The following is a 6,000-nucleotide window of genomic DNA, read 5'->3' as shown; positions in this document are numbered from 1 at the left end:
ATATTCGTTATTCTTAATATTTAGTTTATTGAGTTTCGTTCTGTACTAATATACGACGGTCAGTAATTAATGAGCGCATAGATAAAAAGCTCTCTCGGCCGCTAGTACGACAGCGCCAATCAAAAATTATCGCGCCACAGCGCGACAGTATGTGCGTCTTGTGCGTACAGGATTCATTCAAGAAGTAGCGTCCAACGTGTGCGCACGAAGTAGAGTCGTTCTTTCTTTGTGTAGCGATCATTGCGTGATCTGCTATTATACGTTTCTAATATACGTTTCTTATATATCAGTGCATAATTTGATATTATACGTTTCTTATATATCAGTGTATAATCTGATATTATACGTTTCTTATACGTTTCTTGTATACGTTTTTATATGTCATTGCGTGATCTGGTTTGTGCGTTTCTTGTATTATGCGTTAGTCGCTTGCAAAATTCCAGAGTGAATGCGTATTACAACGGATCGTGCAGGCCGATCTTTGTGCCGAGCACGAAAAACAAGCGACATCCTTATACGATACACGTACAATACATTTCAAAATAAAATGGGTTTTTTATGCCGTACAGGCTTTTTCCCATTAAAAGTGTAGTTTTATTTCTCTACAAACTTGAAATACCTAATCACGAAAACGAAAGACAAAACATCGGTAGGACTTTTGAACCGCAAGAATTTCTACCATACAAATTGGTGTCAGAAGAATCGGATGCAAAACCACGACCACATTGACAAGAAATCTCTGTCATCAGCCGTTCGTCGTCCTCGGACTCGCCACCCCCAGCCTCATCACATCGCTGCCGAAGGTCAACAAAACCGAAAAATAAGTATTCAATACATATTTTACATACGAACATTTTTGCAATGTTCCTTCAATACACGTACTTTCTTGCATGAATATTTGCATTGTTCATTTGCTATATGTTTCATGTAAAATATATTTTCTACGAATATATTACATATAGATTTGCTATTATCAGTCGCATTAGTGTGCGAGTTTATACGATACTTATAATAGGTATATTAAACTGTCTGAGCCAAATTATCAGAACAAAATGAATCTTATATGAAAATTATTTGCTATTTTTTGCTTCAAGAAATAATTTTTTTGCTCCAATTTTTAAAAATTACAGAGGGCTAGATAGCTTAAGATTAAACTATCTAAGCCATTGTAAAAAATAGCATTTATATAAATAAAAGTAAAAGATTAATAATACTAAAATTTTTTGCTATTTTTTTGCTATTTTTTGCTTCAGGAAATAATTTTTTTGCTCCAATTTTTTAAAAATTACAGAGGGCTAGATAGCTTAAGATTAAGCTATCTTAGCCATTGTAAAAAATAGCATTTACATAAATAAAAGCAAAAGATTAATAATACTAAAATTTTTTGCTATTTTTTACTTTAGAAAATAATTTTTTTGCTCCAACTTTTAAAAATAATCAAGAATAAAATAGGACGTTCAAGAATAAAGTGCCTTAAAGTAATTAATTGCTCGCATAATTATGGCAAAAATGTTTCTCGAATTATTTGCTCTCAAGATATTAGGGTTTCGAATTTTTTGCTCGCGAAATAAGTGTAGAAAACCGGATAAAAACGATCCGCGCGGTCCAAGTTACAAGAGTAAAGTGCCTCAAAGTAATTAGTTGCTCGTATAATAATGGCATCAGAATGTTTCCCGAATTATTTGCTTTCGAGATATCCGGGTTTCGATTTTGTGCTCGCGAAATAAGTATAAAAGTGTTGTGTACATAATATAGATAAATGTAATATTAATCTCTAAAATGATGCGTGTGTCTGTGTGTGTGATATATAAACTATAATTTATAAAATAGTATTGCTGGTGTTAGTTCTTCTGTTATTCGACGAATTTTTTTCTTTTTCGAAAGTCCATCAAATTCTTCCCAATTTCCGTTGGATCGCTGGCATATGGTCGTATAGTGTCCAATATTTGTGCCCACAGCACCTACGTATCTTATTATAGCACATAATTGCCTTTTTCCTTTTCTATATTGATAATATATTTAGGTATTTCTTTTATAGTATATTTGTCACAAGTGACAACGTCTATTATTACTAAATCATCTGTAACATTAAAAAAATACTAATTAATAATTGTACAAATAATTAATAAATTTTAATTATCCATATTCTATAATAATAAAAATAATTATATATATAATACATTAATTATTATATTCTCTTTATTGTTTTTGTAATTTTATTTATTTTTCTTACTTATTTTCCAAAATTCTCTGATTTTTGTCTCCTGGCAGGTATTGCATTTCCGCTTTTGCGAAAATGTTTCTACTTCATTTATGTCAATACTGTCTTTTCGTAGTTGCGTTTCTTTTATAAATAACGTCTGACATTGATGCTTTATCAATTCGCATTGGTTTTTACAGTAATCAACATATTTTACAGAGTAAAAGCTACTGCCAATTAATTTCAGAAACATTTCTCCTACATTACTCTCGCAGTCGACTATTATTTGTTCCAATCTTTTATTATAAGCAACGACTTTTCCATAACTAGCCATTAGTTGGGTTCTGCGTTTATAAGCTTCGTTATTAATACCGTGTTCGAAAAGATATCTTATCACATCAAAGAATTCATTTTCTTCAATTGTAGTAATCTACAAAAAAAGAGAATGACCTTAGAAAAATCTCTTATGGTTTGTTAACATTTTTTTTCTTACCATTTTCTTTAGGTTCTCATTGTCTATTCCAAGGACAAATAATGTTTGCACTAAACTATCAAATGAACATGAATTTAATAAACTGTAGGAAATGCCATTTATTTTGTGCGCTGTTAAATCAATATTTGACGAATGTTTAAATATGCCCACTTCAGTAGACTGCTTGCATTGTAATTTTTTAGAAATACGATCTTTCTGATGTCCTAAATAGAGAGGTAATTGTTTTTTTATACGTGCATTTGAAATATCTTTTAATATATTATTTTCGTTTTCATCGTTTTTAAAATATTCAGTTATCGACGTATTTATATCATATTTTTCTTCTTTAATATTTTCTTTATCACAGACATCTATAAAGTTATAATTACTAGTAACATCTATTTTTGGAGTCTTTTTTGTAATAATTTTTCCTTTCCAGTTTTCTTTCTCTTGAAGCTCCTGTGATTCTGTTACACAGATTTTATCTAATTTACATTGGTCTATTTTAGAATTAGCATCGACCAAGAGCATTTCACCAAATAAATGATCGATGTGTCTTTGGAGGAAAGTATCTACTCTTATTGTTTTATTTTTTACGTTTTTAAAAACTATATTTTTTATTTTATTTATTTCTCCTTCGCAACTTGCTGTCGATCCTCCCATGCTTCCGTAACCTATTTTGGTCTCTAATAACTTTGTCCATAATGGTAACAGCAAAATATCTTTTTTCAAAATTTTGGCAAATTGAATATTTCGATAGGCATTTGGTCTATCGGTTTCGTTCTTGGATTCTTTTTCTTTTATAATATTAAAAAGACGTAAATTAAAAGTATTTCCAAATATAGTTTAGCCAAATATATAGTATAGTTTACCTTTAAGATATCCTCCGTTTATGTTTTGCGGTATATAATGGTTGATATAATTTATTGCACAGGATTGCAATTGTCTTGTTTTCCAGAATAACTTTGCAAAAAATTCTTGATAAAGACCGGATCTAAATCTTAAATTTTTTCTGTAACTTGCTTTCTTATTTAGATTACGTCCGGTTCTTTTGTGCAAACGTTCTTCGATTATCGAATCAAACTCTTGTTTAGAAACAGAAATTTCAAACGTATCAGTTTCGTCATCTGTTATGAAACTTTCTGATCGAAATGACTCTAAACTCTTGTTAACTGATGATTCTGAGCTGTTATTAACTAAGGAGTCTAAACTCTTGTTAATTGATGTCAAATTTATTTCATTGTTTAGTAAAATATCCTTAATATTATAAATATTGTTGCAGGCATATGTATACAAAGAAAATGAACTTATTGTCTCGTTCATTTCTTTTGAAATTAAAAGCCAAATCATACTATCTCTTTTGGACATATTTGATTATTAACGACAATATCATTTTTATATTTTTCGAAACACTTTTTTAATAGTTCCACATTAACTTTAGGCGGCCTTCCTCTTTTTCTAATCATTTTAATTTGTTTAGCACTGGATTAATACGTGATTGATATAAGTTCACTTTATATTTTTGCTTAAACACTCAATCGAATTTCGGAGCTTTCTTCGGACTGCACCGCAGCTAAACTTGGTCCCGACTGAAAAATACTGTGCCACTCGCTAAAAACAATCAAATACCGCGAAAAAAGGACTGTCGCTCTTCTTTCGAAGAAGAAAAAAATTCGTCGAATAACAGAAGAACTAACACCAGCAATACTATTTTATAAATTATAGTTTATATATCACACACACAGACACACACAGACACAGACACACGCATCATTTTAGAGATTAATATTACATTTATCTATATTATGTACACAACACACACATACATACAAAATTATAGAAATATAAAAAATAAAAAAGTTATATTATTCACAAATAGACTTATATAATAAATAAAATATATACATTTTTTATACTTATTTCGCGAGCACAAAATCGAAACCCGGATATCTCGAAAGCAAATAATTCGGGAAACATTCTGATGCCATTATTATGCGAGCAACTAATTACTTTGAGGCACTTTACTCTTGTACCGCGCGGATCGTTTTTATCCGGTTTTCTACACTTATTTCGTGAGCAAAAAATTCGAAACCCTAATATCTTGAGAGCAAATAATTCGAGAAACATTTTTATGTCATAATTATGCGAGCAATTAATTACTTTAAGGCACTTTATTCTTGAACGTCCTATTTTATTCTTGATTATTTTTAAAAGTTGGAGCAAAAAAATTATTTTCTAAAGTAAAAAATAGCAAAAAATTTTATTATTAATCTTTTGCTTTTATTTATGTAAATGCTATTTTTTACAATGGCTAAGATAGTTTAATCTTAAGCTATCTAGCCCTCTGTAATTTTTAAAAATTGGAGCAAAAAAATTATTTCTTGAAACAAAAAATAGCAAATAATTAGCAAATAATTTTCATATAAGATTCATTTTGTTCTGATAATTTGGCTCAGACAGTTTAATATACCTACTTATAATCAAGAGGCGTTCTGTGTTTGTCTCGCGAACAGCGACAAAGAACACCGCGCCCGTAAGTCGATACGGGTTCGGGCGTGTTTACCATAACAGCAATATAAACATCGAAGCGACGTAGCGGCTATTATTCTTTGTTCTCGCGCGTTCTTTGTAACGAGTCATCAAGATGACGGAACGCGTGAAGATAATAAATCGAAAACGTATTACGTTAAAAACGCAGATAACCAAACTGGAAAAAATTTTTGCGGAAGCAAAATTTGAACCCACAAATATAAAGGCGCGTTTCTCCCGCATAAAGAAATTGTTTACCGCATACGAGGATTTGCATGATGAGCTCGCGCTATTAATTGAGTCAGATAATGATGCTCTTTTAGAATTCGACGACATATAAGATCGGTATTACGCGCTTGTCGCGAAATTTGAGTCGCTTTATCCGTCGACAAATACGCAACGCGCAAATGAATTAAATACTACATCAGTAATAATCGATCAAGGGACGCGTCGAATCAAACTTCCGCATGCCGATTTACCTAAATTCGATGGCGATTTTAGCAAATGATTATCTTTTAAAAATACATTCGTCGCGATGATTGATTCATGTATTGATATGAACGATTTACAGAAATTAGCTTATCTCAAGGGCTGTTTACAGGGTGACGCGTTAAATAAAATTTTTATTTGCGACATAAGCGAAGAAAATTATAAAACAGCTTGGAAATTAATGCTCAATTCGTACGACAAACCACGCATTCTAATCGTTAACCATCTCGATTCGATTTTAGATTTGCCGGTACAAACGAAGGCCACACATAAGAGTCTTTCGAAACTCATCGACGACATGCGTCAACAT

This window comes from Nylanderia fulva, unplaced genomic scaffold (genome assembly GCF_048542155.1).
Source record: "Nylanderia fulva isolate GAGA-0341 unplaced genomic scaffold, ASM4854215v1 Scaffold144, whole genome shotgun sequence".
NCBI lineage: Eukaryota > Metazoa > Arthropoda > Insecta > Hymenoptera > Formicidae > Nylanderia > Nylanderia fulva.
Note: the sequence above shows the minus strand (reverse complement) of the source record.